Raw genomic sequence first — 26,349 nt, forward strand, 5'->3', positions numbered from 1 at the left:
TCCAAGGAATATATAGAGATAATAGTGTATAAGTTTATTAGCTCAACAAAAGTATATTGACTTAATTCTGGATAATTACATGTTACTACTGAAAATGTTCTCTGAAGGAAATCAATTTAATAATAATAAGGAAACGTCACCATTCCTGGCAGGTATAGGGCAGCTATGGGCGGGTCTCATTGAATGACAGCTAATATCATTCCAACATTTCTGAACAATGCTAAGTACAAGAATTTAAAAATAATTACCAAGCAATCCTATTTATAAGTAGCCTACTTACATCAGCCTATAAACTACTGTTCACTTTGGATGAGGCAAAGTAAATAATTTCTAACAAAAGCTGCCTCTGCATTTATTATATTAGAAATAATTAATATGAAAATATATAGATAGGTCCTAGTAAATGGCAAAATATTTCCAAGACAAAGTTTTATAACAAAAATAAGGGAGGGGTGGGCACATTTAATATAAATACTGAACATATTATGATGGAATTCTAATAATGCTGGCTTCAGGGAATAACATACTTTATTGAATGATACTTTTTTTGAAAATTAGGAGTCAATTCTTCAGTTATTTAAACTGTTCTACTTGAAGACCAAAAACATGTGGCTGGATATACAAAATGGTTATCAACACAGGTAATTTTAAAGAGAAAAACACGTATCAAATGACATTTCTGAAGTTACATTCTCACTTCAGGATCGTGTGCCATATGCACCTTTTCCCAAATTTGGCTTAAAATATCTACAAGACCGTTGTCTTCGAGGCCTTGTTCCATCTGCCAGTTCTTTCCGATCCTCAGGAGACAGTAGATGGTACCGCATTCCACTCATCACCATCTTAAGGCACTCAGGGTTGTCTTGAATGAGTGGTTCAACTAGGATGGTTTTACATAAGAAATATTTTGAGATCAGAGGAAATCTGACTTTAGCGAGGACATCCACCATAAAAGGCTGGCGATTCGGCACATCATGTCTCAGCCACCTGACGGCAGCATCATAAACCTCCTCCTCTGCACTCACTGTCAGGGAGTCCTGGTTGAGTAGACTTGTTACTAACTCAGCATCAAGGTGGAGAAACTCCTCAGTTTTGGAATCGTCAGGGAAATTATGGTCAATAAAGGCATCTGCAGTGGCTTTCAACTCAGGACAGTCTAGACGCTCTGCTAGAATGCTTAGACCGAGACAGTTTGAAGCATCCACTTGCTCTTTCAAAAAATCAACACACATGTTCTTCACAGTTTCCATCTGGTACTGGTTTGCGGTATCCAACAGAGACTGCACATTGTTGGTATTCACAGAAACCCTAGCCGTGTAAGCAAATTCCACCAAGTGTTCAATAACGTCAGGGTTTGCATCTTTGAGTTCTACTTCAGAGGATTTTGATTCGAGCATGCCAGTTGTGAACATGACATTAAAAACTGGGCTGGCTGCAGCCAGGACCACACGATGAGCAGGGATCTCTCTTTCCTGGACCACGAGAATCACATCACACAAAGTTCTCTGCTTTCGCATGTCATTCATGACCGCCATGGAGCCCACCAGAAATTTCGCTTCTTCCCAAGTGTCAGGTTTCTTCTCGGTCTTTCTTTTGCTGCCCTGTGATACCCTGGAGCCTGACATCCTCCCTGAGCTCGGCTCGTGTCTGAGGCTCTCTGAGCCTGGTGAGGGCAGCGGACTGCGTTCAGGCAGGGGCCACTTCTGTGGGCCGAATGCTGTGGGCGGGCTGAGTGTGGGGGTGGCGGCGGCTCAGCCTCTGCGGAAACACCAGGCTGGGCTGTGCGGCCCCTGCTGCAGCTCCAGGGCAAGCTAGGCTGCGTCTGGGATGGAGCTGTAGCAAGGCAGTGGATGAGCCTAGGATTCCAAAAAAAAAAAAAATTTTTTGGTAGGGAAGCAAAAAGGCAAATTCTTCTATCGATAAAAAAAAAAAGATGATTTGGACACATACCAGAGGGACTCCGTAGAATCCAGCCAAGGAGAGTTGCTTAGAGGGAAATTCACCACTGCTGGAACACAGGAGGTACATCATAAAGGTAAGTAGGCAGAGACCCATGGGGTTTTGAGGGCTGGGGCTTTTGGCTTAGCTCAGTGGAAGCCTGTTGGGGCTTGACCTTGGCCCCCACCACTGTATCTGCTGGAGCAGGGACCATCTGGAGCCTGTAGTGGGGATTGGTCTCAACACACCCACAGTATGCTTTCGCCTGCCTCAGGGCTTGGACAGGACCCGTGCAGCTCCACCTGTAGGGATCAGGGTTCAGCTACACTGTTGCTTCTGTTTACATTTCTATTCTCTGTGCCTCCACAGCCCTAGAAGGCTGTGCAGGGGCTTTTTCACAGCACAGCCACAGCTTGCCACCACTGCGTTTGGGAAGGGACTAAACCCAAACCCTCGCAGCTCCACTGGCAGGGATCAGGATTCAGCTACAGTGTTGCTTTTGTTTACATCTCTGATCTCTGTCCCCCCTGGTCTTTGAGGGCTGCAGAGGGACTAAAGCCTTGTAGCTCCATGGGTGTGGAGTGGGACTCAGCTGCATAGTTGCTTTTGTTTCCCTCTCTTCCCAATATTCCCCGCACAGTATAAACAGCCTTTTAAAATTTTTTTCCTCCTCTTTGTCTCTTTCCTGTTCTCTCACACTCCACTGTTGGACCTCCAGAACACTGCTTTGGCCTAGGGCATTTAAGACTGTACCACACCCAGATAGGTGAGCTCCAACCTGTGTAGCTTGCCCAAGGCTAGGAAAAGGTCCTCTTTCCTTCCTTGGGAATTTCTGCCCAACTTCTCACTGGGGAATTCCTGCCTGTGGCCTGTGTACCTGGGGGCATAAGGCAGCTCAACCAACACTCATCAACATTCCAAGCTGTTACAGGAACTTCTGCTCACCAAAGCAGGCAACCCACCAGCCTTCTGGGACACTATCATGATAGGGAAGCCACAGGAGGATAAAGTGGTAGGTTAATTCCATAGTGAAATAACCTATAGGCACTTCGAAGATACATTCTTACAAGTCTCCCAGAGAGAGCCAGTGCCCTCCGACTCTCTGGAAAATGGTATCTGGCTCCTCTAAAACAACACAACGCAAACAGCCATCAGCCCCAAAGACCTCAACATAAAAATGTAAGAAACAAAGGGCAATGGCAGAAGATGTCTTAACATAATGACATGCATAGAAGAAGCAGACATGGAGCTGCCACAGAAAGAAAATTTCAGGATGCTACTTGGAGTCATATAGGATATGAGGGAAACAATACAGAAAATCGATAAAATAATGCAAGAAGTAAAAGCCATAAACCAAAGGGAAATACAGGAGCTTAGGGAGGAGATAACAGAAACCAGTAGCAGCCTCTCGGACTTTGAGAAGCGATGGAGGAATCAGAGATCCGCATCAATGACTTGGAGGACAGCCAAGAAGACTTTAACAAACACAGACAAAAATCTAATAAGATCATCAGAGAAACTGAAGAAAACTTAAGAGTTATGACTGATGCTATGAAGCGGAACAATATTAGAATTATTGTCTTACCAGAGGAAGACACAACAAAGAAGTCATCTGAAACAATAGTGAGATAATTCTTGGAGGAAAGCTTCCCCAGCATAATGAGTGAAAACCAGGCAACCATTCTAGAGGCTGAAAGAGCACCAGCTAGACTAGATCCCAAAAAAGAAGTCACCAAGGCATATAATAGGTAAACTATCCAACTTTGAGGAAAAGGAGAAAATCAGAAAGGGGAGCATCTCGGGAAAAAGAAGCAATCACTTATAAATCTTCCCAAATAAGAATATGCTCAGACCTATCAGCAGAAACTATGAAGAAAAGGAGAGAGTGGAGTAAGATATTCCAAAAATTGAAGGAAAACAATGCAAACCCAAGAATACTCTACCCAGCCAAATTATTGATCAAGATCGATGGAGAAGTAAGAGTCTTCCCAGACAAGGAAAAACTCAAAGAATACGTTAGAAGAAACCCAGCCATACAAAAGATCCTTGCTGACCCAGTATGGGCAGAAGAACAACACTCACCAAGCATATATATGAGACCGACACATAGAACAACCTCGCCCAGAGGGCAACAAAGAGAAAACAGACTTCAAGATAACATTGGCTTAAGGATGGAAAGAAGTCAAGAATGACAGTCACACACATGCACAGCACACTAATGATAAAGGAATGTGTGAAAACTCCCAAAACAAAAGGTATAAGATGACATCACAGAGTCCTCAGATGGAGATAATAAACCTGAATATCAATGGCCTGAACTCAGGCATTAAAAGACTGAGACTAGCAGACTGGCTTAGAAAACACAACCCATCAATCTGCTACCCACAGGAGACACATCTCAAAACTACAGACAAAAATCGGCTGAGAATCAAAGGCTGGAGAAGTCCTACAAAGCCATCAGCAATACAGAAAAAGCAGGGGTTGCAATTCTAATCTCGGATGAAATTGACCTCCAAGTGCAAACCAAAAAAGAGATAAGGATGGACACTATATAATGCTCAAAGGAGTGGTAGGCGAAGAACCACTAAGCATTGTAAACATATATTCCCCGAATGAGAGACCCGTTGAATACGTCAACCAAAACACTGAAAAATTAAAAAAGAAATTATAGACTCGACAATTATAGTTGGTGACTTCACCACACCACTTCCCGAGAAAGATAGATCACAGGGAAAGAAACTCAACAAGGAAGCTAGAGAGCTAAACTCCACAATTAGAAAATTTGACCTGATAGATATTTACAGTGCTTTTCATCCAATAACAAAACAAAAAAATGCATGTTATTTTCAAGTCCCAATGGCACATATTCGAAGATAGACCATATGCTGGAGCATAAGGCAAATCTACATAAATTTAAGCACATTGAAATAATACACATCTCTCGCTCTGACCACTGTGTCATAAGTCTGGAAATCAACAAAGGAAGACAAAAAAACAAGAGCAAACAATTGGAGGATGAATAACTCTCTAATGCAAATGGAGTGTGTACTGGCGCAAATTTGAGATGAAATCAGGAAATTTCAAGAAACCAACGAGAATGAGCACATTTTGTGTCAAAAGTTATGGGACACAGCAAAGGCAGTCTTCAGAGGAATTTTCACAGCAATACATGCACACCTGAGAAAGGAAGAGAGAGTCAGGACTGATATGCTGGCACAAAATTTACAACTAGAGCAGAGTCAGCAGGACATTCCTACTAATAGCAAAAGAAAAGAAATTATAAAAATCAGGGCTGAGATTCAGGAGAGGGAAAATAAGAAAACTATAAAAAATAAACTATAGAAAAAACGAACACCAATCCTAAACAAAATCTTCCAGAGCTTATAAAAAGATGCCAAACTCCCGAACTCTTTCTATGAAGCTAGTATAACTCTGATATCAAAACCGGGCAAGGATCCCACAAGAATCGAGAACTACAGATCAATATTCATAATGAACATCGATGCAAAAATCCTTAACAAAATACTAGGCAACAGAATACAAAAAAATATAAAACAAATATTTCACCATGACCAAGTTGGATTCATACCAGGGATGCAGGGATGATTCAACATACAAAAGACCATTAGTATTATTCGTCACACTGACGAAAAATTATAAGAACCACATGATAATATCGATAGATGCAGAAAAAGCATTCGACAACATCCAACACCAATTCCTGTTTAAGACACTTGCGAAGATAGGAATGGAAGGAAAGTTCCTGAAGACAATGCAAGCTAAATATGAAAAACCAACAGCTAACATGGTAGTCAATGGAGAAAAGATGAACACATTCCCACTGAAAAGGGGGACCAGGCAAGGATGCCCTTGTCCCCACTCTTATTTAATATCGTACTGGAGGTTTTAGCTAACAGTATAAGGCAAAGAAGAGACATCAAAGGCATTCGTCTGGGGAAGGAAGAGGTGAAACTATCGTTATTTGCAGATGATATGATTTTATATATGGAAAAATCCCAAAAGTTCCACAAGGGGAGTACTAGAAGCAATAGAGGAGTTTGGCAAAGTGGCAGGATACAAGATCAACAAAAGTCCATCAGACTGTTATACACATCAGATAAGACCACAGAAGGGAAGACTTTAAAAGGTGGTACCTTTCACAATAGCCAAATACAAATAGAAATATCTAGGGATATACCTGACTAAAAAAAAAACCCTAGCATTAGCAGAGAACTCCTCAAAAAAAGGGCTTGATTTACCTGACTTCAGCATGTACTATACAGCCACAGTTGTCAAAACCACATGGTACAATGACAGATACTCAGACCAATGGAAAAGAACTGAAAACCCAGAAATAAAATCATCAGCATACAGGCAACTGATCTTTGATAAGGGTCACAAACATATCAAATGGGAAGCAGATTCCCTCTTTAAAAAGTGGTGCTGGAAAAAATGGATATTTACCTGCAGAAAAATGAAGCAAGACACTTATCTCACTCCATGCACAAGAATAAACTCAAGGTGGATCATTGACCTTGAAGTTAAACCAAACTATTAGGGCCATCAATGAGGGAATTGGGACCGAACTTGGGAACTTTGGCACAGGGAATACATAGGTTATCAGAAATAGGGAAGGACACAAACAGAGGAGGCACAATTTGACAAATGGGATATCCTGAAGATAAAACACCTGTGTACATCAAAAGAATTCGCCAAGAGAGTTATAAGAGAGTCCAAGAACTGGGAAAACATCTTTAGCAATGACAAATCAGACAAAGGCCTTATTACTAAAACCTACAATACTCTGCTAGCTTCTGAAAAGGAAAAAAAAACCTAATTGCCCACCTGAGAGGTGGACAAAGGACTTGAACAAAAGTTTCACAGGGGCAGAAATCAGAATGACCAACAAAAATATGAGAAAATGTTCCCGATCTTTAGCCATAAGAGAAATGCAAAGTAAAACAACAATGAGGTACCACCTAACACCCTCAAAAGTAGCCTAATTCAAAAAAACAGAGAGCAGCAAGCGTTAGAGGGGCCGTGGGAAGACAGGAACTCTCATTCACTGCTGGTGGACTTGTAAGTATGTAAGACCACTATGGAAATCGATCTGGTGATATGGAGAACAGATGGAAATAGAGTTACCATATGACCCAGCAATCCCCCTACTGGACATATACACAGAAGAGGCAAGGAACAGACCAAGGCCAGACATCTGTGCTTCAATGTTCATTGCGGCACAGTTCACAATGGCAAGGACTTGGAAGCAACCCAAATTTCCATCAACTGATGATTGGATAAAAGTTCTGTGGTATATGCATTCAATGGAGTACGACACATTGCTAAAAAGCAGTGATTAACGTATGAAGCACAAAGCGGCATGGGAAGAACTGGAGGAAGGCATGCTAAGTGAAGTAAGTCAGGCACAAAAGGAGAAGTACAACATGAGCCCGCTGAGGTAAGCATTAAATAGAAAAATGAAATACAGGCATAGTGAAAAAGCTATTGTATACAAACCTTCTTGGGGTGAAGACTGTGTAGTATGGCAGGAACCAGATAAAATCCAGGGATTCACATGGTAGACAACTAGGGAGGAGATGGAAAAAGGAAAAAAATAAAGGATGAAAATAAGGAAGAGATGGTGGAGGGGGTATGGGGCGTTGACCCGTCCAAGGGGAGGGTATTGTTTGTATCTCCACAGGGAAAGAGGGATGTGATTCCACCCAGTGCCCCAAAGTGTGGGTGTGGCACTCTGGTATGGAGTGGTGAGACAGTGGAGGTCTGGGGGGCTGGTCCTTGAAGTGTATGCTTGCTACATCTCTTTTCCTAAAAATCAGTCACGCACGACTGTGCTTTACGTCGCAGAATGGATCATTACCACAAAGTTTTAGCAAGGGCCTTAGTTCTTGCTTCAGCCCCAATAACACCTTGCAGTATTATGGTTGGGTGTTTCCAGTTAGTTAAGAGGATGCACAGGGCTGGGGGTCTTGCCAAGGTACCAAATACTGGGTGGACGCCTGCCCCTCCCCCCAGAAGAATTTATTTCATTTGACAGCATTGATTCTGCAGCTCCGGGAGACGAACGTATCTGGTCAGAGCACACGGGAGTGGATGAAGGAGGAGTGGGAGAGAGTGGAGCATATCCTGGCCCACCAGGCCCTGAGGATGATGACCCCAAAAGAGCAGCCAGTCCACAGAGAGGGCCACATGGCCAGCGCCACTTGAGTCATGACGTACCTCACTGACCCATGGCCCTGCGGAGAGACAGCACCGGAGACACAGTGTGGGAATTGCACCCGATGTGATCCCACCACACCAAGGCGACGCACTGGGGGTTTGAAGCGGACAGCAAGGGAATGGAGCGGCAAGGTCCCCAGGGAATGCTGAAGCTGGATTTTGGGGCCATTGCGTGGTGCCCCAATAGACTGGACTGGGAAACTCCCTGAAAGGCCAAGAAACTATCCTTGAACTAACTAAAAAATGATGACTTTATGCATAAATGATTCTAAATATATCATAAATATTATAGCTGATAAACTGCAAAAATGTTTTCGGCTACATTTCAGCACATATGAACTTTGTACTTCAATCGCTACGCATTCATTGCTAATCACCATCTCCAAAACCATTAACCCTTATACGTAAACCTGCTGAGTATCCTTACAACACACTGATAACTAGCTGAAAAGTCACTCATCCTCCAAAACTACAAACACCTTGCGCATCCACAACAAAGTTAACATGTGCTTTACAAATCCAGTGACCATGCACACTAAATCTAACCTAATGTAGTTATTCCACTCCTTTGCATCAGAGTCACAACCTGGACTATAGTCTATCAACTTAACCCTAACCTTATGACCCTAAATCTCAAATGCAGAAACTACTCCTGAAAACTCCAATGCTTAAACAATATCTCTACATCATTATACCTTAACGTATATGCTCCTAATCAACTCAAAACATAATCTGTTAGGCAGAAACTTTCTAAATATAATGACTTTTAATCTGCCCACTAACACCTGAATCTCAAATCATTACAATTAACTCCTAATTCCATCCCTTGATTCTTGTTCTTGAAGCAGGAACATTGATTAATCTCAGGAACTGGCTTCTGATCGTTAAGTACAGACTCAGTCTTTAGTACACTAAAACCATAAGCTAGGCACCAAACCTAACACACTAAAAAAACTCATGCTGCTAATTATGTGTGTGGATCTGTCTCCTCTCCCACATTTTACCTAAACGTAAGGGACTGCTAGAGGTAGACATGCAAAATTAGGAGACACCAACACATCCTCTGTTTTCAGTTAACTTTTACAAATGGTTCATGAAATTTGGCAAAATGAAGGAATATATAAATGTTTAATTATGACAAAAAGCATATGACCAAGAGCTAGCCCAAGACATTTGTGGCCCTCTGCTCTACTGTGTCCTACACTCAAGCAGTCTTCTCTGCTATTAGACATATGCAGGGATGTGTTAGAAAATAACCAGATGACCAAGAGCGAAATTGTACTTACTTATTTGTAGGTCACAATGTATCCTGACTTTCTCCCTCAAAGATGTCGTGAAACCGTGTTTAATGAAACAAATAAATTAATGGATATTCTACCTTTGACTCCCTCCATTCCCTCTTTCTCAGGAACCCTCATGTCACAAGAGACGAAGGTGGTATCAAATTAAAAGTACTTATATTGGAACCATGATCTCCATTTTTCACAACATTGGAGTTTTCCCTCAGAATTAACGGCTTTGAGGAAGGTGTAATACCCTAAAATATTTGGGTCTGTGACTGCTTGAGTTCTCAGAAAAGCAACCACTTAATCTCACAAGACATCCTTCAAGTAGGAGCTGCAGCTTCACCCCTTAAGTGTAAAGATGTTATTCCCAGGGTCATTCTGTGGGTCCAGTGCCAGGAACGCCCTCTCAGCGCACACTGGGCTCTGCACTCTTGGAGAAGTAAGTCCTACAAGAGTCACTCGTGATAACAACTGTGGCCAACCCCGTGCTGACTTCATCGGTTAAATCCTGACCAGGCACCCTGGGCGTGTGGATATCTAAATATACCCTGGAATGACAGTGAGGTCAAGATGTGGACAAATCAGCAACTAAGAAGCCATTAGTGGAGGTTTCAGAGTCAGTGTGTTAGCACAGCTAAATATCGTTGAGCTCAACCCCAGGGACTTCCGGAGGCAAAAGGCTATGTTCCTCCCTGAGCCTGTCTTACATACCTACTAGCTGAGGGTACCTGGCATGGAATAGGTCCCCATGCCCAGGTTCCAGGTACTCTTACCTTCCAGGAAGCACAAAACATACAAGCAAGGATGATCAACACAGCACAGCCTGATCTGAAATCCAAATCCGCCCGAATTTCAGCACTTTCAATTATCTGCGTCCAGGCTCACCTGGATCCTTAGCAGGAGCTGGAAATTAAGGATGGAACGCGAAAGACTGATTAAAGGGTAATCACCTTTAATTACTTCAGCATCATTATTAAATCAGTGAAATTTATACTCCAGGAGCCTTTCTTATTGGAATATCCATCCTTTGGTGAGTGAAGAAAATCAGGGGTTCTCAACCTTCCTAAGGCCACAACACTTTCATACAGTTCATCGTGTTGTAGTCCAAACATAAAATTATTTTCATTATTACTTCATAACTGTCATTCTGCGACTGTTATGAGTCAGGTGAACCCTGTGAAAGGGTCGTTCGACTCCTAAAGGGTTTGCAATCAAAGGTTGAGAACCACTGGTCCAGATGCAGGCAGAATAAACCCGGGGTGGATTGGGTGAAGTTGCTGTAGGAGGTGTTCTTAGGAAACACTTGGAGCTATAGGAACACCTTGCAAACACAGACACACAGGTGCACACATGAAAATATTAGCAAATGAGAACGTCAAATGTACGCCGAGAATCCAAAAGCCAAGTGAAGTGAGAGACCATGAATAATATTTAATATAAAATAAGGGCTCACCCAAAACCCAGAGCGTAGCATCATGATCTGTGTGTTTGTTGCCTTATAAAATGTAATATTTGATGACACTTTTTTTCTCTGAATCTCATTTATCAAACAAGGTTTATACATCAGTAAATTAACTGTCATCAAACTTCATTGTGCATTGTACACCCAGAACCACCCCTTAAATTTTATATATTATCTCTCTCTCTGTCTCTCTTTTTCACTCTCTTCCCTGTCTCTCTTTCTTTCTCCGTACTGTGTGGAATGCTTAAATTTTTTCACATTTTTAATTTATGAATGCCAAGAGGGCACTACACCATCGTCACAAGGCATAATTGTCAATGAAAGCATATTAATTATTAATTAATTTAAAATAATTTTTAGCTCAAGTATGTCTTTTTAATTATATGTATCTTATTTGGAGATGTTAAAATAAATGGGATTAACAATGAATGGTAAAAATTTTTATCACCATTGTTTGCAAAACTCCGCCCGGAAACACAGAGAAGACTAAGGCCAACATCAGCTTGAGACATGATGTCCCCTAGCTGGAGAGTACATTGCCAGAGAACCATACTGGTGATACATGGTGTGTAATGAGCCTGATCTGACCCTCATCTCCCTCCACGGTGGTGTGAACCAATAAGGGAGCAGAACAGGTCTGCAACGGGAGCCAAGCTGAGACATAAAGGCCCTGAGTAGCTGCAAAAATAGACTCCAGACTAGGAGGAGCAGTTTCCAGAAACCCCCAGGACTGGTGGGGAGATAGTCATAAAGGTCAGCGGACAGACCTAAGATTATATTTGCTTTCATGTTTGAGGATTTTTTTTACCTAGTTTCCCCCCACCCCTTTTAAAATCAATATTTCTTTTTTTGTTTTGTCTACGCTTTTGTTGTTTTGCCTACCCGTAGAGGCATGGGAAGCAACTGGACCAATTGTTCTGGAGGGCCTTGGGGGAGAAGGGAGTGGAGAGAGGTAACGGTGATCAAACAATTCCATAGATAGGGGAACAACTATGGAATTAAATGAATCATGAGGAGGACTTAGACATCCTGGGGGTGTGAGAGCAATAGCAATTTATATGAGAGGCATTACTAAGAGGCAGAAAAGGGGTGAGTGTGATGGTAGGACAGGGGGAATGTAAAAAAAAATACAGAAAAGATCTAGGAAGCAAAGCTATGGATAGAGGTATAAGCATATCGGTGTACATATGTGAATATATCAATTCACAAAATAGAGGTATTGGATTATATACATATATTTGTATGGCCATACATTGAGGAAGTGGATGGTCTTTGGATTTCTACTACACAGGAATACTTTGTTCTAACAACTTGCCATTTTACTGCATTTATATTTAAACTCAAGTTAATTGGGTAAAAACATACAATGCTTGAGAGAGAAGACTTAATAACACATTTTTTGAGACGGGTAATAACTGATACCAGTATCAGATAATGATACTTCCAAAAACTGTAGACCAATATTGATAATGGAGCTACATGAAAAAAAAATTGTAAATATTAGAAACCGAGTCAGACAATATTTGTTCAATACTTTCGTGATTCCCTTCTTCCCTATCTGCTAAATCCTTGATCTTACTTACATGATGGGGTAGCCTAGCAGGGGGTGAGTTCAGTTCCGTACATGAAAGTGACCAAAGGCCATTTCCATGAGGGTCTTTTTTGTGTGTCTGAGTTTGGGTCCATATTTTTTCCCACTCTCTCCAGGACTTTCTAATGGGATCCTTTTGGAGCTCTTAGTAGCGGTGACTGGGCACATCTCCTTCTGCTAATCAATCACTAACTGTAGGTGAGCAACCCAATGGGAAGTAGCTTGTACAACTGAGGGAAAGTTTTGGATTCTCGTTGCATGCTATAGTGGGTGGGGTGGATCTAAAATGAATGAACAAACCCCTGTTTGTGAGGAGGGTATAAGTTGGGTTGCTAACTTTAAGAATAGCACTTTGGAACCACCTATAACTCCACAGGAGAAAGAATGAGCGTTCTACTCCAGCAAAGATTTTCATTCTTGGAAACTCGCCAGGGAAGTTCTACCCTGTTCTATAGTATCTATCTGAGTCTGCATTGACTCAATGACAATTAGGTTTTTATGGCAGGGGTTAGGGAAAAGGGAAATTAAAGATTTATCCATGGAAACAGAAAACTCACATGAAAGCAGGTGTGGTAGCTACATAATTTCATTTCAACTTGATAAATAAGTCTACGGGTGGAGGTTAGCCTGTTAATCAGGTCACAACCTGATGATGCCTTCTGGGAGCATGACCTTCTCATGTAGAGTCTGCAAACTTCCACTCTTTTCCCCTGAAGCTGGGCTACCCTCTCTTTCTGCTTCACCTTCCTGCTATTGAGTCACTTGGAGAGCTGGAAGAGCCACATGGAAACCCACACCAGCCCTAAATGCTTCTACCACAATTTGATACGCAAGATTTTCACTCACTGGCCTATGGTCTTCCTGCATTCCTCATCGTTGCATGTGCTGTGTGAATCTGAGGAGGAAATTATGGACCAGTATCAGACATAAAGGCTAATATCGGACTTATGATTGATCTGGATTGTGGTGTAACATTTTCTTGTTACCTATTAGTCATTGCTGTAAATCTCTTTCTTACACATATTTGAATGTCCCTGGATTTGTTTCTCTAGTCAACCCAGTCTAACACAACAGGTATTTCCAGAGAAGTCGCCCTTTCGTTGGAAAGTCTAGACTGCTTCCCAAGATCTATTGATAAGATGGCTCCATCAGAACTTGGAACATAAATCAGTTTTATTCAGAAAATATTGGCTGATAAATGGCGTTTGTGGATTCCTGATTAAGTCAGGTGACAGTTTTCTGTACATTCTGTGGAACTATCTGATCATATTGGGAAATGTAAAACAGTGTTACAATTCTCCTATCTCCATTTTCAGTCAGCAACTTTGGAATATGACTTGAACATTCATAAAGGAATTCCCAAGTATAACAGGCATGAAAGAAGCACAATCTTATGGATGCAAGTTAGTCGGGAAATAATCAATTGTTCTGAGAGTCCTGGCAGCCAAGAGTTCCTTGCAGGAAACAAATTTAAATTTAAGATAACTCAACTTGGAAAAGTTTCCCCACTGTCCATACACTTGCATTCTAGGTCCAATAGAAACTCAAGTGATTAATAAATTAAGTTAGCAGAGTGCATAAATCATAATAAGCACCATAAAAGAACATAACTCTCATGTTTAATTGTCCCCAAACCTTCCTGGTGAAATCAAACAAGAAGATAGTACAAATTCCAACTCTAAGGACAGGCAAGTTTAACAACCATTCTCCCATCTACATTTTTCTATTCCCTTTTCATTGCTCCTGCTTAATTTTTATTTTTAAATTATGTTAAACTGACATATAACTTACCTAGAGGAGCATGCTAGGTACGTCTCTTTTCCTAAAAATCAGTCACACACGACTGTGCTTTAGGTCGCAGGATAGATCATTACCACAAAGGTTTAGCAAGGGCCTTAGTTCTTGCTTCAGCCCCAATAACACCTTGCAGGATTATGGTTGGGTGTTTCCAGTTAGTTAAGAGGATGCACAGGTCTGGGGGTCTTGCCAAGGTACCAAATACTGGGTGGACGCCTGCCCCTCCCGTCAGAAGAATTTATTTAATGCAACAGCATTGATTCTGCAGCTCCGGGAGAGGGATATATCTGGTCGAAGCACACCGGAGCGGATGAGGGGGGAGTGGGAGAGAGTGGAGCACATCCTGGCCCACAAGGCCCTGAGGACGATGACCCCAATTAGAGCAGCCAGTCAACAGAGAGGACCACATGGCCAGGCCCACTCGAGTCATGACATCCCTCACTGACCCACGGCCCTGTGGGGGGACAGCACTGGAGACACAGTGTGGGAATTGTGCCCGATCTGAACCCACCACACCAAACAAAGCACTGGGGGCTTGCAGCGGACAGCAAGGGAATGGAGCGGCAAAGTCCCCAGGGAATGCTGAAGGTGGACTTTGGGGCCATTGATGGGTGCCCCAACAACTGGACTGGAAAACACTACGAAAGGCCAAGAAAGGATCCATGAACTAACTAAAAATTGATGATTTTATGCATAAATGATTCTAAATATATCATAAGTACTATAGCTGATAAACTGAAAAATGTTTTCGGATACATTTCAGCACATATTAACTTTGTACTTCAATCGCTACGCATTCACTGCTAATCACCATCTCCCAAACAATTAACCCTTATACGTTAACCTACTGAGTATCCTTACAACACACTGATAACTAGCTGAAAAGTCACTCATCCTCCAGAACTACAAACACACTGTGCATCACCTGATGGCACAACAAAGTTAACATGTGCTTAAGAAATCCAATGACCATACACACTAAATCTAACCTAAAGCAGTTATTCCATTTCTTTGAATAAGAGTCACAACCTGGAGTATAGTCTATCAACTTAACCCTAACCTTATGACCCTAAATCTCAAGTGGAGAAACTACCCCCCAAAACTCCAATGCTTAAACAATATTTCTACATCATTATCACTTAACATATACGCTCCTAATCAACTCAAACATACTCTGTTAGGCAGAAACTTTCTAAATATAATGACCTTTAATCTGTCCACCAACACCTGAAACTCAAATCATCACAATTAACTCCTCATCCTATCCATTGATTCTTGTTCTTGAAGCAGGGAGATTGATTAATCTCAGGACCTGATTTCTGATCATTAAGTACAGACTCAGCCTTTAGCACACTAAAATCCCAAGCTAGGCAACAAACCTAACACACCAAAAACCTCATGCTGCTAATTATGTGTGTGGATCTGTCTCCTCTCCCACATTTTACCTAAATGTAAGAGACTGCGAGAGGTAGACATGCAAAATTAGGAGACACCAACACATACTCTGTTTTCAGTTAACTTTTACAAATGGTTCATGAAATATGGCAAAATCAAGTAATATATAAATGACAAAAAGCATATGATGAAGAGTTACCCCAAGACATTTGTGGTCCTCTACTCTACTGTGTCCTATACTCAAGGAGTCTACTCTGCTATTAGACATATGCAGGGATGTGTTACCCAATAACCAAGGTGACCAAGAGTTCAATTGTACTCACTCATTAATTTGTAGGTCACAGTGTATCCTGGTTTCTCCCTCAAAGATTTAGTGAAACCATGTTTAATAGAACAAATAAATGACTGGTTATTCTACCTTTGATCCCCTTCATTCCCTCTTTCTCAGGGACCCTCATGTCACTAGAGATGGAGGTCGTATCAAATTAAAAGTACTTATATTGGAACCATGATCTCCATTTTTCACAACATTGGGCTTTTCCCTCAGAATTACCGGCTTTGAGGAAGATGTAATACACTCTTTTAACCCTAAAATATTTTTATTTGTAACTACTTGAGTTTCCAGAAAACCAACCACTTAACCACACAAGACATACTTCAAGCAGGACCTGCAGCTTCACCACTTAAGTGTAAAGATGTTATGCCCAGAGATATCCGGTGGGTCCAGTGCCAAGAACTCTCTCTCAGAGCACACTGGGCTCTCCACTCATGGAGAAGTCAGTCCTCAGAGTCACTCATGATAAGAACAGTAGGCCAATTCCGTGCTCACTTAATCTGTTAAATTCTCATCAGGCATCCTCGCGTTTGGATATATAAATATACCCTGGAATGAAAGTGAGACCCGGATGTGGACAAAGCAGCAACTAATAAACCATTAGTGAAGGTTTCAGAGTCAGGGTGTTAGCATAGTCGAGTATCTTTGAGCTCAACCCCAGGGACTTCGGAGGCAAAAGGCTATGTTCCTCACTGAGCCTGTCTTACATACCTACTAGCTGAGGGTACCTGGTGTGTAATAGATCCCCATGCCCAGGTTCCAGGTACTCTTACCTTCCAGGAAGCACAAAACACTCAAGCAAAGATGATCAACACAGCACAGCCTGATCTGAAATCCAAATCCGCCCGAATTTCAGCACTTTCAATTATCTGCGTCCAGGCTACCTGGATCATGAGCAGCAGCTGGAAATTAAGGAAGGAAGGCGAGTGACTGATTAAAGGGTAATCACCTGTAATTACTCTAGCATCATTATTAAATCAATGAAATTTATGCTGCAGGAGCCTTTCTTATTGGAATATCCATCCTTTGGTGAGTCCAGAAAGTCAGGGGTTCTCAACCTTCCTAGGGCCACAACTTTTAATAAAGTTCCTCGTGTTGTGGTGATGGCCAAACATAAAATTATTTTCATTGTTATTTTTTGACTGTCATTTTGCAAGTGTTATGAATCAGGTGAACCCTATGAAAGGGTCGTTTGACTCCTAAAGGGTTTGCGACCCACAGGTTGAGAACCACAGATCAAGATGCAGGTGGAATTAACCCGGAATGGTTTGGGTGAAGTGCTGTGTGAGGTGTTCTTAGGAAACACGTGGAAGCTCTAGGAACACCTTGCACACACAGACAAACATACACACAGGCGAACACATGAAAATATTAGCAAACAAGAATTTCAAACGTACGCAGAGAGAATTCAAAACCAAGTGAAGTAAGAGACCATGAATAATATTTAATATAAAATAAGGGCTCACCCAAAACCCAGAGCTTAGCATCATGATCTGTGTGTTTGTTGCCTTATAAAATGTAATATTTGATGACACCTTTTTTCTCTGAATCTCATTTATCAAACAAGGTTTGTTCATCAGTAAATGAACTCTTGTCAACCTATATTGTGCATTGTACACCCAGAACCACCCCTTAAATTTTATAAATTCTATCTCTCTCTTTCTCTCTCTCTCATCTATTTCTTTCTCTTCTCTGTGTGGACTGCTTACCTTATTTCACATTTGTAATTTATGCATGCCAAGAGTACACTACACCATCATTGCAGGGCATAATTGTCAATGGAAGCAAATCAATTAATTATAAAGATTTTAAGCTCAATTATATCTTTTTAGTTATATGTATCTTATTTGGAGATATTAGAATGAATGAGATTAACAATGAATGGTAAAAAAACTTTTATCACCATTATTTGCAAGACTGTCCGGGAACACAGAGTAGACTATAAGGTTAACATCAGCTTGAGACATGATGTCCCCTAGCTGGAGAGTACATTGCCAGAGAACCATACTGGTGATACATGGTGTGGAGTGAGCCTGGTCTGACCCCCACCTCCCTCCACAGTGGGGTGACCCATAAGGGAACAGAACAGGTCTGCAACGGGAGCCAAGCCGAGCCTTAAAGCCCCTGAGGAGCTGCAAAAATAGACTTCAGGATAGGAGGAGCTGTTTCCGGAAACCCCAGGACTCGTGGGAAGGTAGTCATAAAGGTCAGGAGACAGACCTGGGATTACGTATGCTTTCATGATTGGGGTTTTATTTTTGCCTAGGTTTCCCTACCCTTTTAATTCAATATTTTCTTTTTTGGTTTGTCTGGGTTTTTGTTGTGTTGTCTACCCATATAGGCACTCGAAGCAACTGGAAAAATGGTTCTGGAGGGCCAGGGGGGAGAAGGGTGTGGAGAGAGGTAGTGGTGATCAAACAATTCCATAGATAGGGGAACAACTATGGGATTATATGAACAACGAGGAGGACGTAGACATCCTGGGGGTGTTAGAGCAATAGCAATTTAGCTGAGAGGCATTACTAAGAGGCAGAAAAGTGGAGAGTGTGATGGTAGGAGTGGGGGTATGTAAAAGGAAATACAGAAAAGATCTAAGAAGCAAAGCTATGGATAGAGGTATAAACATATGGGTATATATACATAAATATATTAATTCACAAAATAGAGGTATTGGATTATATACATATATTTGTATGGCTATACATTGAGAAAGTGGATGAACTTTGGATTTCTACTATACAACAACACTTTGTTCTAACAACTTGCCATTTTACTGCATTTTTATTTAAACTCAAGTTAATTGGGTACAAACATAACAATGGTTGAGAGAGAACACTTAATAACACATTCTATGAGACCAGTAATATTCTGATACCAGTTTCAAATAATGCTAATTCCAATGAACTGTAGACCAATATTGATAATGGAGCTACATGAAATATTTAATTTTTAAATATTAGAAACTGAGTGAGACAACATTTGTTCAATACTTTTCTGATTCCCTTCTACCCCATCAGCTAAATTCAGTCCTTGATCTTACTTACAAGACTGGTTAGCCATGCACGGGGTGAGTTCAGTTCCGGACATGAAAGTGACCAAAGGCCATTTCCTTGAGGGTCTCTTTTGTGAGTCTGAGTCCATATTTTTTCCCACTCTCTCCAGGACTTTCTAATGGGATCCTTTTGGAGCTCTTGGTAGCGTTGGTTGGGCACATTTCCTTCTGCTGATCAATCACTAACTGTAGGTGAGCAACCCAATGGGAAGTAGCTTGTACAACCGAGGGAAAGTTTTGGATTCGCGTTGCATGCTATAGTGGGTGGGGTGGATCTACAATGAATGAAAAACCCCTGTTTGTGAGGAGGGTATAAGTTGGGTTGCTAACTTTAAGAATAGCACTTTGGAACCACCTATAACTCCACAGGAGAACGAATGAGCATTCTACTCCAGCAAAGATTTTCATTCTTGGAAACTCACCAGGGAAGTTCTACCCTGTCCTATAGTATCTATCTGAATCTGCATTGACTCGATGACAATTAGGTTTTTATGGCGGGGGTGGGGAAAAGGGAAATTAAAGATTTATCCATGGAAACAGAAAACTCACATGAAAGCAGGTGTGGTAGCTACATAACTTCATTTCAACTTGATAAATAAGTCTACGGGTGGAGGTTAGCCTGTTAATCAGGTCACAACCTGATGATGCCTTCTGGGAGCATGACCTTCTCATGTAGAGTCTGCAAACTTCCACTCTTTTTCCCTGAAGCTGGGCTACCCTCTCTTTCTGCTTCACCTTCCTGCTATTGAGTCACTTGGAGAGCTGGAAGAGCCACATGGAAACCCACACCAGCCCTAAATGCTTCTACCACAATTTGATACGCAAGATTTTCACTCACTGGCCTATGGTCTTCCTGCATTCCTCATCGTTGCATGTGCTGTGTGAATCTGAGGAGGAAATTATGGACCAGTATCAGACATAAAGGCTAATATCGGACTTATGATTGATCTGGATTGTGGTGTAACATTTTCTTGTTACCTATTAGTCATTGCTGTAAATCTCTTTCTTACACATATTTGAATGTCCCTGGATTTGTTTCTCTAGTCAACCCAGTCTAACACAACAGGTATTTCCAGAGAAGTCGCCCTTTCGTTGGAAAATCTAGACTGCTTCCCAAGATCTATTGATAAGATGGCTCCATCAGAACTTGGAACATAAATCAGTTATATTCAGAAAATATTGGCTGATAAGTGGCGTTTGTGGATTCCTGATTAAGTCAGGTGACAGTTTTCTGTAAATTCTGTGGAACTATCTGACCATATTCGGAAATGTAACACAGTGTTACAATTCTCCTATCTCCATTTTCAGTCAGCAACTTTGGAATATGACTTGAACTTTCATAAAGGAATTCCCAAGTATATCAGGCATAAAAGAAGCACAATCCTTATGGATGCAAGTTAGTTGGGAAAATACTTCACTTTCATCTTTCCCATAAACACTTGTTCTGAGTGTCCTGGCAGCCAAGAGTTCCTTGCAGGAAACAAATTTAAATTTAAACTAACTCAACTTGGAAAAGCCTTCCCCACGGTCCATAGACTTGACCTCTTGAACCGATTGAAACACAAGGGATTTTAAATTAAATTAGCGGAGTGCATGAATCATAATAAGCACCATAGAAGAACATAACTCTCATGTTTAACTGTCCCCAAAGCTTCATGACAAAATCAAACAAGGAGATAGTACAAATTCCAACTCTAAGGACAGGCAATTTTAACAACCATTCTCTATTCTACATTCTTCCATACCTTTTTCAGTGCTCCTGCTTAATTTTTATTTTTAAATTATGTTAAATTGACATATAACGTACCTAGATGTGCATGCTAGGTACTTCTCTTTTCCTTAAAATCAGTCAAACACTACAGTGCTTTAGGTTGCAGAATAATTCGTTACCACAAGGTTTAGCAAGGGCCTTAGTTATTGCTTCACCCCCATTAATACCTTGCAGGATTGGATTGTTGGGTGTTTCCATGTAGTTAGGAAGATGCACATCCAGGGAATCTGATCACAGGCTTACACACCCAACGTACATAATTTTATTTCACCCACGTCACCCATGCACTGTGTCTGCTATGAGGGAAAGTACTGCTGCCTTGGCCTTTGTTATATGAGTCTTTGCAGCTGCAGTCTCAGCCAGAGCTGTGGGCACTCCGGTGCGGAACACCTCTCCTTGGCCCCTTCCTCAGCCCCACCCCAGTCCAGCCAGGCCCCACCCACCCCATAACCAGGCACCTGTGTTGCTGCCTCAGCAGAAATGGGCGGGGAAGAGCTTCCTTGAGAGGAAGTGAAGGCAGAGATCCTACTCCTCCCTGACCCCCCCAGCTCCTCCCACCCCAGGTCACACTAAGAAAGGGCCAGAAGTGGAGGTGTCTTAGCTGAAACTATATCTCAGAGCAAGAAAGCTGCTGTCCGTTCTCTGCTCTCACTGCCAGAGAAGCGCCCACAGCCTGACCACCCCTTTAGTGGCCCTCCCAGGTGGGAGGCATTGGACCCCGGAAAATGTTTGTGGGTAGAGGCCATTTTAGTCCAGCTGACTAGGGTGCAAGCGCCTTTTCTCTCCCCCCAGGAACCCTGCCGGCACTTCTCTTGGTGAGAGGTGGACCGGTGTCCCTGAGGTCGGTCCTATTTCCCCGCTTTGGGGTTGGTTGGGGTTCATGGTGGGAGTCCCTGTTGGAGAAAAGGGATCCCACCTGGGGTTTTGGGCTTCAGGGTTCCCTGTTTCTGTCTTTGCGGGTCTCCTAAGTACCCTCCCTTGTTTCTTTCCACACAGGTACGCCTCCTCCCCTAGACTCATTGCTCCTCCTCAGCTCAAAGGTGAGCCCCGGGGTCTTGTTCTGCTGACCTCCCTCTGGATCCGACCAGAGTCTGTTCTAGGGGCAAGATCTCTTGCTGGTCTGTGACAGAAACGTCTTTGCTGGCTTTAAAATATTGATAGTGGCCTTTTTTCTTACTCCATGTTTATATTTTTATCTATATCTTATTGTATTTTTCCTTTCCACTAAAATTTGGTTCAGTTTGTTATGTTTTTTGTTGGGTTTCTCAGTTTGTGAAGCACAGCAGTGGATGTCTACAGGTAAGAAATGATGGGAGGGTTTGTAGGGGATGTCTGGTTGGGGTGGGTGGTGGGTGGGGTCTGAGTTGGGGAAGGGGAGGCGTTTTGGGGAGCAAACAATGAAGGAATGCGGGAACCGAGCACTAGAACTATGGTGATGACAGAAGTCACTTAAAGGTGATTTAATCTTGTTGGAAAAAAGACAATGTTCAATTGATTGTTGTTCAAATTGTACAATTCTTCTTGAGATGTTTGAATTGTTGATTTGTGGGATATGTGTATTAAGTTCCTCAAAAGGTATTAAAAATAAAAGAAGGTCTCCATCATGAAAACTAACGAACTAAATAAACTATGCATGAGTCAAAAACCAAAGCGAAACAGGCAAACCAAACACTAGGTAGTGCCAACGTTTTTGACTTCTTTCTCTGAGATGCAAACGGAAGTGGTCCTGAAACGGGCCCTTGGGTTTTGAACGTTGTGAGGCTGAAGGACAATTTACTTGGAGCTAGTGTAGTGGGCAATGGCCTTGGTGCCCTTGGCCATGACACGCTTTCCAGCTGTCCTGGTAGTAGCAGGTGCACAGCCGTCTGAATGTCCCAGGCGGTGATGGTCAAGTTTTTTGGAATATGGAGTTTAGATGATGTAGGTGATGTACACGAAGGTGGCATTGTTCAACAAGTTCACGATGCCCATGGCCCTGGATGCTCGAGTCCGTGTGGACTTCCTTGAGCACCTTGTGCAAATACACAGAGTAGGCCTCCTTCCTCCGCTGACATTTCTTGCTGTGCTTCCACTGAGCCATAGCTGCATCCTTTTGGGGCCCCTCCATGGGGCAGGGACTTAGCGGGGTCAGCTGGGTTGTTTGACTGGGACGGTACACCTGGAAAGGTAACACAGGTGTCCTAAGGCGAGCTCAGGGAGGACAGAAACTCTTGTGGAGAGGCAGCGAAAAGGCTAGCTTGATCTTGATTTTCAGTACGAATACAGACCATGAAAGCGTAGACTTGTGATCCTTCTGACCTATTGACTTTTAAGCAGGAGGTGTCAGAAAAGTTCCCACAGGGATAAGTGGCATGTGGTGGCCAAGCTTTCACAGCGACTGTCTGATGTCTCCCACTGCCCTCTTCTTTGCTGTCTACCCCCCAGGGAGGAGGCTATACATAGATTCTTGTAATCAGTTGCCCCTTTCTACCTCACATTCCCTCCACGCTCCAGGCATTGCCACTCTCATCACTGATCCTGAAGGAGTCATTTGTCCTGGATTTCCTGTGTTTCTAGTTGCTATCTGTACCAATGTACATCCTTTGGTCTAGTCAGATTTGTAAGGTAGAATTGGCCAATCCAGATTTGTAAGGTAGATCATGATAGTGAGGGGGGGCAAGCATTTAAGAACTAGAGGAAAGTTATATGTTTCATCGTTGCTACCCTGCACCCTGACTGGCTCATCTCCTCCCCACAATCCTTCAATAAGAGGGTGTCCGGTTGGCTACCGATGGGCTTTGAGTGTCCCCTCTGCACTCACCCACATTAACAATGATATGATTTTTTGTTTCTTGATGCGTGATACCTGATCCTTTCTACAGCTCGTGGTCACACAGGCTGATATTCTTCCATGTGGGCTTTGTTGCTTCTGAACTAGATGGCTACTTTTCTATCTTCGAGCCTTTAAGACCCCAGATGCTATATCTTTTGATAGCCGGGCAAGATCAGCTTTCTTCACCACATTTGCTTATGCACACGTTTCTCTTCATTGATCATATCAGGAAGGTGTGAACCCACTGATAGGATTTTTAGTTCTTTGATGTCTGATAACTGGTCCCTTTTGCACCTCTTGTTCAGACTGGCTAGTGTACTTCTTCCATGTGGGCTGATACGTCTCAGCTAGATGGCCACTTGTTTTCTTCAAGCCTTTAAGACCCCAGATGCTATATCTTTTGATAATAAGGTACCATTAGCTTTCTTCCTCAAGGTAATATCTTTCCAGCACTGTAAAAAGGTGTTGTTCCCCTGATACATCCAATGCAATGTAGCTGTTGATCTCTTGACTGTTACTATCACCATTTAGAGTGTTGTTTTTTTTTTTTTTGGGGGGGGGTGTTCATAAACTAACCTTTTCTGGAAGGAGATAAAATTACTCAAGCTTAGATTAAGAATGTTGATCAAGGTAGGATTCAGATAATGACTGTGGTCGGGAGGAGGAAGCATTTAGGAACGAGAGGAAAATTGTTTTTTCATCGTTGCTACATCAGACCCTGACTGGTTCATCTCCTCCCCAAGAGCCTTCTGTAAGGGGATGTCCAGTGGCCTACAAAAAGGCTTGCAGGTCTAGCTAGACCAGGGGATGTACACTGGTAGAGGTTGGAACTGGAAACACAGGTAATCCAGGGTGGATGATCCTCTCATGGCCAATGGTGTGATTGGCAATACTGGGAGGGCATAGGGAGGGTGGGTTGGAAAGGGGGGAGCAATTTCAAGTATCTACATGTGACCTCCTACCTCGGGGACAGACAACAGAAAAGGGGGTGAAGGGAGACGTGGGACAGAGGAAGATATGACAAAATAATAATTTATAAATTATCAATGGTTTATGAGGGAATGGGGAGTGGTGAGGGAGGGGAAAATGAGGACCTGACGTCAGGGGCTTGGGTGGAGAGCAAATTTTTTGAGAATGATGATGGCAATGAATGTACAAATGTGCTTTACACAATGGATGGATGTACGGATTGTGATAAGAGTTGTAAGAGCCCCTAATAAGTGATTTTTTTAAAAAGAAAGAATGTTGATCAAGTAGGTCCAACTTTGTTCTTTAACCAGGCTGCCTCAGAGCTCTGTGGTTGAAACGTTGACTTAAGACATAGGGGAACGGTGAGCCCTATATTCCAGATGTTTATGGTGAATGGGCATGACAGAGTCAAAAATAAATAGTGCATTTTTCTACTAGCCTGACTTACATACTAGTTTTATAGGGGCACAAACATACACCCCTGTCAAATAACTGCCACTTCACAACTTCCTGACTAAGAAACTCACCAGCGCAATGTCAATGACATCAAACCAGGATATCCAACTAGCCACTTCAGGCTAATGTCTCCCTACTTTCTCACAGCCTCTTCCCGTCACATTCGTTTTATGATCCTACCCTTCCAGGCTCCTGGTGGAGCAAGTTTCACAAGTGCATTCCAAGATACTAGCTTTCTATCTCTCCCTAGAAGTCCAAAACTATGGGTGAGATGTGGGTGTTAGTCCGATAATCAGGAAAAGGGATTACTAAAATGAAATGTAAAGGGGAAGAAATTGTTGATAGAAAGGTACACAGATAGTACCACCAAAAGCATTGGTCATACCTCATAATTCTGTGAAATTTTAAAGTACATTGTAAATGTTTTTATAGCAATAAAACTAGCATAAGAATATTATAGCAATGAGTTTATTGACTTGGCTTGAAAACAGATTCTTCCTGAAAATTCACCTATTTTGATAACAAATTAAAGTGTGTGGGTTCCTCTTCGAAGTCAACCATTCAAAACCTAGGTCAACACTCAACTTAAGCATTGAACTCCTAAGGCTATACAATAATCCAGAGTCATAATTGCCTTTCAGGAACACCTGGAATCCATTCATCCTCTGATACTAGGAAATACCTGCTTCTATTACATGAATGTCAATGAAGGGGACCTGACGAAGAGAAGAATGGACATTATTAGCATAGCGTGGGCCCTGTCTTTACAACAAATACCTCTGTTTGGATCCTAATCTTCAGCTCAGGGGCTCTTAGGGCAAGAAGTTCAGGCCAACACTCTGACATACCTAAGTGATCACTCCTCTTCTGTTTCAGGTTGCAGATTGGCCACACATAACAAAATACAGTCTTGTCTATGGAGCCAGAAACATGGGACTGCTGTCTTGCACACTTAAGCATCACAAGGATTTGAACTTCTGGACGGCTGTGAACCAAATCCATTCACCTGACTCCAAATTTCCTAGTGTCTCTGCTTGCTATTTAGAGAGTGCATTGATTTTTCTTCCAGAAGCTGTACTACAAAATGCTGAGTTCTACAGAAACCTAGGGCATTTTCATTATACAGAGTAAGGTCAGATAAAAATCACTGGAAACCTGAGGTTAGATTATAAGGTAAAAATAGGATGGGCGGGGATCAAGGGATGGAGATTTCTGAAGCAGTCTATTGCTATCAAATGCATATGTGGTT

Source organism: Tenrec ecaudatus, chromosome 3, assembly GCF_050624435.1.
Source record: "Tenrec ecaudatus isolate mTenEca1 chromosome 3, mTenEca1.hap1, whole genome shotgun sequence".
Lineage (NCBI taxonomy): Eukaryota > Metazoa > Chordata > Mammalia > Afrosoricida > Tenrecidae > Tenrec > Tenrec ecaudatus.